Here is an 11,038-nt window from a genome sequence, read left to right as displayed (position 1 = left end):
GAAATTATGTTATTTTATCTGATCTGTAGCTCAGTGAGTTAAGGATTTGCCTATGGAGCTGCAGGTCGCTGGTTCAAGACCAGACCCTTCTTAAATTTTCTCAAAATCCTGACAAAGACAAAGAAAGAAAACTTGCCACTGGCTGGGTCTTGAACCTGCGACCTTCCAGTTGGTAGTCTGTCTTCTTATCCCCTGAGCTACTCGCTCAGATACTAATTTTTCTTTTTTTTGCGCATTTATCATCTATTTTTTGTCGTTTTCGGGTTTTTTTTTAACTCGAGTCTCGACTTGACCGTTTTTCTCAGGAGGTTGGACTTCAGCCTTTGTGCTGGAGGGTTGAACCCTCAGTTCCAAGACTTTCCAAAGCCTCCACACCTCCCGAGTCCTCAGGACCTGAGCTTTCACACAGTCTGAGGGCTGAAATTTTCTAAGTCCCACAGTAGTTCTCTGTTAGTTTGAACCTTCAGACAGTCTGAGGACTGAAATTTTCTAAGTTCCTGAGTAGTTCTCTGTTAGTTTGAACCTTCAGACAGTCTGAGGACTGAAATCTTAAAAGTTTCTCAGTAATTCTCTGTTCGTTTGAACTTTCTGGTTAACAGAAGCCTTAAAACTTGTGACCATGAGTCTTGATTTCACATTTAGACAATCCATCTGAGGTCTTCTCAGACCTTCACCTGTGGGTTTTTTAGAAATCCTCAACAAACTTTGATTCTCTTCACTGAACGGTAAAGTTTGTGGAGATCAGAAGGTAACATTAGTTTGATCAATGCCTTCAACCTCGAGTAGACTTTATCTGGAAATCCGTTTTCTGAAACGAGTTCTTAGTAAATCTGTCCACAATCAAACCAAGAACATAGAAAGAGGAAATGTTTGAAGAAACAACTTGATGTTTTCATTTCAGACTAGAAAACACTTGAAGGCCTTTATCTGTTTTTGCTCTTTTGATCATTTTATTGTTTCTTCTGTTTAATTTGATCTTCTAAAGTTTAACTGGTGCCCTTTCAAAGGTTTTATCTTTAGTTTGATTCTTCTTAAATGTTTAGTTTTGCTCTTTTCTCACCTTTTATTCTGTTCTAATGTCTGATCTGATTTCGAAATGTTTTATCTTTTTAATGTTTGTTGTTTTTTCAAATGTTTTATCGGCTTGTTTGAAAAATTTCCTTTTCTTTCCAATGTTTAATTTTTCGATTAAATCTTTGTTAAGGTTTTTCTTTTTAAATGCTTTACCCACCTTTTAATGGTTTAATTTTCTTTTTAAATGTTTCATATATATTTTCTGTTTAATTCCTATTTAAAGTTTTTATTGTCTTTAAAGATTTAATTTTCTAATTAAACATTTAATTTTTTAATTCAATGTTTGGTATTTTTAAATATTTAATAATCTAATTAAATGTTTTGTATTTAAAAAAATATTTAATATTCTTCTTGTTTAATTGTATTTTTTTAAATGTTTAATAATCTAAAATATTTTTATTCTAATGTTTCATATTTTTTGTTTAAAAAATTGTTAAATTTCAGAATTTTCATGTTTGTATCTTGTTTTAAATTTTTTATTAAATATTTTGTCTGTTTAATATAATGTAATTGTATTTAATGTTTAATTTTTCTTTTTAAAAGTTTTGTTGTATTAAATATTTTTTCCTTTGATTTAATTGCTTTTTGTTAAATGTAGTTTATTTCTTTAATCCTCTTTTTCTGTCAAGATTTTAACCCCAACCTTAAAAATGAAACAAACCCTTCAATCACAATGAAAATACTTCTGTTGTCACAATCATGAGTTAGTCAATTATTCAGTTTATCAATTCAGCTTTATTTGTTTAGCACCTTTTCACACAGATGACAAAACTAAACAAGCAAAGAGAAAAAAACTATGCTAAAACTATGATTAAAACTCAAAAACATTTTAAAAAAAGATTTAGCATGGTAATAAAATCTGTTGTGTCCAGGGGATGGAGGGAGTTTATTGAAGTCTTCTTGGGCTCACATGGGAAATCATTTAAAATATAAACTTGATATTCAGTCTAAGGAAACTGGAAACTGCAGAGCGACAGAAGAACCAACAATAGCTCCTGTTTTCTCCTTTAATGAGTCGACTCTTCTTGTGCTTTCAGACCAAAGAACTACAGACTCTTCACAACCTGCTCAAACTCTTGGTACAGGACCTCACCACACGGATCAAGAAGGTTTCTGTCTCATTTCTACTCTGAAGCTCACCTTCTCCTGCTCAAACTACTGACAAATGTTTCTGCTGCTCTAAAGTCTGGTCTCCAGAACTTCCTAAAAACTCTCAAAGTCTCTTCTGCTGCAGGTTGCTTTGTAGAACTGTTCCAGAAAACCTCACTAAACCACATGGAGGGGCCTCAAGATAGTCGTCCAAATGAAACCGTACAAAAACCAAACTAGCACAACCCAAACGCTAAAGTCTCCTGCAGCCTACCAGAGAACCTCTGAGAACAGAGAATCAGGACAGGAACTCTTACCTTCTGGACAACCAAGAATACAGAATGTGTCTGACCAAAAACCTCTAAAGACTCACTACAGCCAAGATAAAGACACAACTCAGCTGTACCAAATCCACTAATCACTGCACACATTAGCACCATGTGCTAACTGTGGCTAAAGAACCACATTTACCAAGACAACTATCCAGTACAAAGCCCTAAAACACACCAAGAAACACATTAAAGATGATTTTACTGCTGGAAGCTGCAAGCCAACGCCTAAAGAACAAACAAAAGCAACGGAGCCAAACCCGGTTCAGTGGTGAAGAGAAGCAGAGGAAATGTTTGTCTGCAGCTAAATAAAGCAGGAAGACACTGAGCTGCTCAGGTGTTCCTGATAACACCAAGCAGCCACCTGGACAGCCAATAGGAACACAGCTTACTGTTAGTGAAGGAAATTTAGTTTAAAGTTGAAGCAGAAAGTTAACAAAGAAAGTTGAAAACCACCTTCTGATACCTGAAATCTCTGAGTTTTCACACAAAGAACACCTGAACATGTCAAACTGGTTCCATAGTAGAACCATCATTGTAAAAACGTCATAGTATGGTGTGTTGCTCAAAAAACATTACGACCCGGCTGTCTAGGGTCGCCGAGGAGCAACACAAAAACAGGACAAACGCTGGTTTCCAGGGGGTTAGGCGGCTATTTATTTGAAAGAGTAAGTTTACAACAACACAACATGTGAGCAGAAAAATCACAAAGTCTGTCTTTAGTTCAGCTGAAAATATTAGTTTTTGTCTTTTTTATTGACCAAACTTTTCAGGAAGTAGATGAAGAATAATTAAAGCTCTCATGTAGAAGTCCAACTTATTTTGGATCCTTGTGGAGAGTTTAATCTTAGAGTTTGTAAAGCTGTTGTGGATTTCTGTCATTTAGTCTGGACTAAACAAATAACAGCAGCATAAATCTCAAACGTCATTATGAGGAGTCTGGATTGAGGTTTCTCACTTGATAATGATCAAAACATGAAATTTAGGTTGGTTTAAAGGAATATTCCACCTTAAATCTTTGAATGTTGACCTAAAAGGTTGGTTTCAGGAAGTATTCCACCTACAAGGTCCTCAAACATCCACCTTAAAGGAACATTCCAGCAAAAATCCTTGGACATGCACCTAAAATGTTGGTTTAACAGAGTATTCCATCCAAAATCCTCAGAGACCCGAGTGGCTGGTTAAAAGGAATATTCCACCTAAAACCTCAAATATAGACCCAAAAGGGTGGTTTAGAAAAAAATCCTTCAGTGTGGACTAATAAAGTTACTATGGAGGAATATTCCACCTGAAATGTAGACCTGAGAAGTTGGTTCAGAAGAATATACCATCCTAAACATCCTTAAATGTAGACTAAAAGATGGTTTGGAAGAAAATTCCACCTAAAATCCTCTAATGTAGACCTAAAGGGTGAGTTTATTGGTATATTCCACCTAAAATTCACTACTGTAGACCTTGGAGGTTGGTCTGATGGTATATTCCACCCAACATCCTTGAACAAAACTTAAAATGTTCATTCAAAGGAATATTCCACCTAAAAATCTTTCAATGTAGACCAAAAAAATCTTGGTGTAAAGGAGTATTCCACCTTAAATGTAGACCTAAAGGATGGTTTGGAGTAATATTCTACTCTAAAATCTTCCAATGTAGACCTAAAAGGTTAATCTGATGGTATATTCTACTCAACATCCTGGAACATTTACCTAAAAGGTTGGTTTAATGGTATATTCCCAGAACCCTTGAACATTGGGCTTAATGGTATATTCCACCCAAAATACTTGTACATATACCAAGAAGTCAGTGTAAAGGAAATGTAGACCTAAAAGGATTGTTTAAAGGAATATTTAAATGATTATTTTCATTATTTAATAATCTGTTATCAGTCAGAACCCTGGCAAACTTATTTTCATCAGTTTTATTAGTGGAAGTCACAAATAAAGGAGCTCTTGGTTTTTACCAGCGTTACTGAGTCAAAAGCTGCTGTTTCAACACAGACACGTTCACATGCATCCACAAACCTCTCAGCACTCAAACACCCACAGACAGGAGGCCGGCTGGACCGAGGCTCGGCGGCGTCCTCAGACCCACGAGTCGGGGAGTCGCTGAACTTGTTGGTCCGGTTTGAAGGCCTCCATGTGGTCTAGTAGAAGTCCACGTAGTCGGCGTTGGCTTTGAACCGCAGCGACTGGCCTCCATCAGGTGGACCGGCTCGTCCTCGTAGGGCTCCTCCTGTAGCCTTGAGGGAACCACAGGAACATTCAGTAGCTGTTGGAGTTCTTCCTGTCAGGCTCGTGGTAGAACGGCTCTGAAGAATCTTGTACTTGTCTTATCTGGAACAATCTAACAGCCTAAACTGTTAACAGCCGTGTAAAGAAGCAAACACAGGCATAGATTAGGACTCAAACTAGATTTATTTTAGAAAACAAATCAGCTTCGAGGCATTTGTTCACACGTGGCTGAATAGGAGGCTGTCCAATCAGATTCGAGGTCTTCACTCTGTAGGTTGTTTGGTGAGACTCTTGGACCTCCATCAGCTGACATGGATGTTTGATGGTCTTCCTCTCTAGTGCCAGATGATTCATCCATGAATTCAGCAACTACAGACTGAAATGAAGCTCATGCTGCCGTTATTGAATTCCTGTTCCAGATCAAATGTTCAGAGCTCACCTTGAATGCAGCCGTCTGCTGTCTGATAGTTTTTCTCATTGCAGTCTACAATAAAGTCTTTTCCTCATGTCAGGATGTGGTGAGACTCTTTCTCAGTCGCTGCAGACGTCCCTCATTGTGCATCTCCAGAGAAGAAACAGAAAAACTGGTCACTGCTTCAGCATCACAAACGCTCTCCAGCATTGAGAGTGTTTTAGGAATTCATTCATTGGGTTGTGAACTTTGAAGGAGCAGAAACTTTACAGCTGCCAAAGATATGAGCTCCAATTCTGCATGTTTTAGGAAATGAAGTTCATCAAATGAACACTTGATTTTTGCTGATAACTCATTAAATTACTGAAGAAATCTAGCATAAAAACCTGTAAACTCTCAGGCAGCTTTTGTTAAAGTTTGTCTATAATTCTATCATCATGTTCTGGAACCAGGACTCTGCAGAAGTTCCTTCAAACAGATACTTGTGTGTTTCTATTTAAGGCCTCAGGTTTGAACGTACAGCAGAGGATTAGAAAGGAGTGATTTTAATATTTAAATCAGTCCAGTAAATGTTTGGCTTGAAAATTATTAAAATTTTGATTTAGATAGATTTGTGTCAAATAATATTGTAGAGTCTCGCTTAAATATATCCAAATGAGTTCAGTGTATTTACATTTTATAGAATATTTGATTTCTTAATCTCAATACTGAAGGGTCTGACCCTAAATATTATAATAATGATGTCAATTTAAATAATATTTTAGTGCAGTCATAAACTTTAATCAGCTAAACTTACATAATAAATATCACTGTACAATCTTAACCCGAACATTCATATTATGGAGGTAAATTTACATAAATCATGATATTCTAGAGTCTTCACTGGAATATTTCTAACATTAATCTTTTTGTATTGTGCTGATAAACAACAATAACCCAACTTTCAGATAATATTTGTTGTCTGTGATTGAGACTAAATTCCTCCACATTCTGGAACTGGACTGCATTTCCCAAAATTGAAACATGGACAGAATTTAACACTCATGTATCCATGGCAACGCTAACGTTTCTGCTTCTTACCAAAGTTCACAACACAAGTAAAGATTTTAATGTAAAACTTCAGGGATGACTGCTAACCATAAGTATTCTGATCAATACTTCATGATCAATATCAGGACAGATGTTACAATTCCAGCTGTTGCATTAGACTGCAGTTATTCACAGAGAAATTAAAACATCACATTCCTCATGAAAACTAGATGGGACTTTTATTAAATAAAGTGTTGGTGAATAAACAGTGTAAAAAGTGCAAAGCAGCTCCACTAAATCAGGAGATGTGAGACTTCCACAGCATGGATCACCATCTGCTGTGTTGATTCATAGCTGAATGTCAGACTGAACTGAGCTAGAAAAGCTGCTTTGAGCTGCAACATTACGGTCTGACAATCCAACACCATCACAGTTTTCATCTGGTTGTTTTGCTCCAACATGCTGTGAAGTTCAGTTTTTACCTGAATCAATACAGAGATTCTATTTTCAACCAAGACTGGAATAAAAATTAGAATGTTATGAGGTTATTAATGCAACTAAATCCTTTCAGGTGGAAGGATTTACTTCTAAGTTCTAATTCAAGTTTCAGTTGGAGCACATTGCATTCACAAAGAAAAACAGCAATACCTTCATAGCAACATTTAATAAACCTAAAGCTTCCCTGTTGGCTCATTGGTGGAGTTTGTTACTGAGCATCTGAACCTTAAATCCAGTGAGACGACCATCTTCAGTCGAGGCCAGTCAGAGAACTTCAAGACCTTCCATCGGCTGGACCAGATGTGGCATCATCTCCCTCTGAACATCTGGATGACAGGAGAAAAGACAGAAATCAAACACAGATCACAGAAATACAATTTATTCATTTTCATCATTTTATAAAAGTAGCATGAACTTTATTAAAACTTGACATCAGTAATGAAAGTAAATGTTTTTATCTCGTGTTGAAGCTAAATTTAAAGTCAATTTTAATGACAGTTCCTGAGAGGAGTGAGAATGGAGCTTTTCTTTCCTTTTTAGAATATTCCCTCAAAATATTCTGTTTATTATTGGCATTTTTCTTTACTTACTTATTTTTAGATACCTCAGACTGATGCACTTTGCTGGTTTGCAGATAACTTCATGTACAATGACAATAAAGATCTTCTATTATAAGATATTTTGCTATAACTAGAACTGCAAAGCTTCTCAACCATCTCTCAGTCTGCAAAATTCCAACTGCGACAAAGAATTATGTGATGTAGTTATTATTATAATCTTCACTGAACCAGCCCTGGAATTAATAAAAATCTGTATATGGATATGATTTTCTCTGATGGGACCACTATGGAAGCCGTAGTAATTCTTAACTATCCTTTCAAGGGAAAGATTAGGTCTTCTTCAGGTGGATAAAAAAATGCTCTCCCTTTAAAAAAAAAAAACAAACTGCATACAATAAAGTAAATCTCTTCTGCACTGCACACATACTACACTTTTGTATAACTCTGGATGTCAGAGTAAAGGCAGACAGATCCACCAATCAGCCACAACATTCTGACCACTGACAGCTGAAGAGAACAACATCCATCATCTTGTCCTAATGCAACGTTCTGCTGGGAAACCTTGACATTCATGTGGATGTTTGACATGTACCACCACCTAAACACTGCAGGACAAACAACCCCCTAGTCTCCATGGCAACAGCAGTCCTTGATGCCAGCTGCCACCCTCAGCAGGACAAATTAAAACTGCTCAGGAGTGGTCCGAGGAACACGACAGAGCTAAGCTGTTCACCTGGGTTCCACACTCCCCACATCCACATCTGATTGAGCATCTGTGGGATGGTCCAGGATCAGCCTGGTCTAGGTAGGACCCACCCTGCAACCCACAGGACCCACAGAATCCACAGGACATCCCCAGAGGTTCTGATGAACCACTGGGTCAGAGGAGTTTTAGCAGCATAAAAGGACCAACACAGTATTAGTCAGGTGGTCAGAATGTTATACTGTTATATTGTCATGCTGATTATATGATCAGTAAATGTTACCATCAATTATAACGTCCACATTGATCAGGGAAAAAAAACAAACTATCAGTTCATTCAGAAACTGTGGGGTTAAACCTAAAAACACAGACCTCAACAGCAGTTTGATTCAAAGCAGAACACCAGCTGGTTTTCACTAAAGAAGCTTTCAAAGCAACAATTAAATGACAGTTTTGTTCTCATTAAGTTCAGAGTCAGCCAAAATAATGTACACACATCAGGAAAAGAAAAACTTTTATAAATATTTCATTTGTATAAGTACTTCTATACATATAGATACCTCTTTCTAAGTTTGATCAAATCACGACAACTCTGTGTCCTGTTGTACGATGTTTTCCCAACAGATGGCGCTACCCTCATGAATGGAGCATCAACAAGTGACATCTACAATACAACAGAAATGTCTGGAAGCCAGTGGCACCACTTTGAGCACCTCTTGTAATTGTAGAGGCCAAAGATAACTTTTATTAATCTCGTGATGTCTGAATAAATTTGGTATTGAAATATTTATGTAAGTTTTTCTTTTCCTGATGTGTGTAAACATTATTTTGGCTGACTCTGTATAATGGGTTTCTGACAGGTCACCAGGCAACATCTTTTTCTAATAATGACAAACATACCTGCATTCTACAGGAGTGATTTTCCTCATGTGCAGGTAAAGATGTGTGAGGAGCTTAGAGATGACAGGAGCAGGAGTCATCCTCACTAATTCAGCTTCCACCTAGAAACAGAAAGACCACAAACAAACACACTGATATACTCTCAAACGTTCAACTTCACAGCCTCAAAATATCTGTTTAGGAAGTGTTGTGTTTCTAAATTCTGCTGAAAGCACTGACAGACATTCTCTTACAAGGTTGTGTAAAAAGCAGCCTGTCCTCTGAGCAACTGAGAAATCTTACAGAACAAAGTTTCTACGTGTAAATCAGCTCAACAAAAACTAAAGCCTCAGTCAGAGGTAACAGGTATCGCAAATGATAAAGAACTTTCTTTGTTAACTCAGACTTTCTGCTTCAACCTCACATAAAAAGAGGAGTTTAACTCATCAGGTGACTGAAAATGAACGGCTTCTGCAGTTCTAGATCCAAAAGTAAGGATGTTTTAACTCATGTTTTACTACAAATACATGCAATAATAAATAAATACAATGGCTGGTTGTTAGTTTATTCACTATTAATGTCACTTTATATACTGGATTGAACTTGAGTAGTGGAAGAGAGAAGGAATTTAATGAAATTATGGAGATTCAAAGAGGTCATGTTGCGGAATGTTAAGTTTAGCGCTATTTAATTCAAACCAGCTGAATGTTAAACTTCAGTGCAGCTGAACAGGTTTCAGTTAACCTTAAAGTAAAATAACTTTTTTAAAAGCTAAAATACACAGCAGAGAAATACAGGTTGAGAAGTTCATTCTAATAATGAGGACAGCTGCGACAGCAACTAACACAGGTGTTCAGCGGTAAGTTAGCCACCTGTGTTAATTAGCCCGCTAGCTAACTTAGCCGCTTAGCTAGCTAACTTAGCCGCTAAGTTAGCTAACGCGTCCGGACCAACTGCTGAAACACGACAAAACACAACTCTTCACAAGTCGCTGACTTAACGTACAACAAGACAACGCTACTGGTTAGAAGTATTTATCTTCTTACCGTGTTTTACTCCAAAAACAAAGTCAACAGCAGCCAGAGACGCTACCAGACGTGCCGACCATAGATACACATGGACTAGATACGCTAGCGCGCTGTCTTCTATATTATCTATGGTCTGACCAATCGCTGCTCTCTGGCTCCGCCCTCTGAGAATCTTGTTGTCATTTGGCTCCACACTTGCTGATGACCACTTCCGGTCTCAGAAAATGAAAAAACGGACCTTTTTTCGTTTCTGTCTCTGACTGATTTTACTTTCTTGTTATTCTAAATATAAAACGAAAATCAAAGCATTTTTTAAAAAACCGTATATCCCTTTTTGATCATGAAAAGGAAAAACGCCTTGTATTTCAATTTTAATTTTTGTATTTTAAAACGAAAATCAAATAACCACTCGTTTTTTGTTTTTCAATACCCGTTTCAGAACGGAAAATCCAATTACAGATCCGTACACGGACCCACCAAACACACATTTGACTCACTTCCGCACATTAGTTGTGGAGCCACGAAAACCTGGTCGCGCCAAACTATTTTACATCTGGCACGAAGCTCTCCAGCAAACTACAGCGTCGGATGAAGAGTCCAGCCACTGGTCTGGCCCGGATTCTGCCACCGACGCGGATGAAGCTGATCTTATCGAAGGAATTGATCATTCCAGTGACATGTAAGTCTGTATTCATGAGAAGTTGTTTGTTTTGAGTTGGAGAAAAGTAAAGAAAGTATAATATACATGTAACGCCGCCGAAAGCATTACGCGCAAAATACGCATCATTTTTACAAGTCATGTGCTGCGCACAGCTAACGTACCACGTAACTTTTTCTGTGTGCAGCATTTACAATGTTGGGAAGGAGGAGGAGGAGGAAGAGGAGAGAATGGAGGTCTCCTGCTGTCCTGGTACCCCAGCGAGAGGTAGAGGGACAGACCGTCCTCCAGCCAGGAGACGCTGCAGCAGCCGCTCCACCAGCGAGCGCTCCGGGCCAGAGGCACTCCCTACAGCTGGCTGGAAAACTGAGAAGGAACCTGACAGCTTACCTTCTCTGCCACATTTCCTGCCGAAAGGGAGGCCAGGTGTCCAGCCACCTCTGTCAGAATATGTGGACAGCCCTTCTCCATCAGACCTGTCCAAGTACTTGGACCAGGAGACCATCAAAATACTGTTTCTGATTCAACTCAGTAAAAATGATTTTCTTTTA

The 11,038-nt window shown here is 37.9% G+C and overlaps 1 long non-coding RNA gene across 1 annotated transcript; it reads right to left on the bottom strand.

Moving 5' to 3' along the window:
- Positions 1-3,362: 3,362 nt before the first annotated feature.
- On the bottom strand, positions 3,363-9,892 carry LOC129347994 (uncharacterized). Its single transcript, XR_008600377.1, has 3 exons — positions 9,848-9,892; positions 8,823-8,923; positions 3,363-6,985 (listed from the first exon to the last, which is right to left on the bottom strand). It is a non-coding gene; the product is annotated as an uncharacterized LOC129347994 (long non-coding RNA).
- Between the last annotated feature and the right edge of the window lie 1,146 nt (positions 9,893-11,038).

Source organism: Amphiprion ocellaris, chromosome 22 (genome assembly GCF_022539595.1).
Source record: "Amphiprion ocellaris isolate individual 3 ecotype Okinawa chromosome 22, ASM2253959v1, whole genome shotgun sequence".
Lineage (NCBI taxonomy): Eukaryota > Metazoa > Chordata > Actinopteri > Pomacentridae > Amphiprion > Amphiprion ocellaris.
The sequence above is the reverse complement of the archived record's forward strand: the minus strand, read 5'-3'. Positions and strand labels throughout refer to the sequence as shown.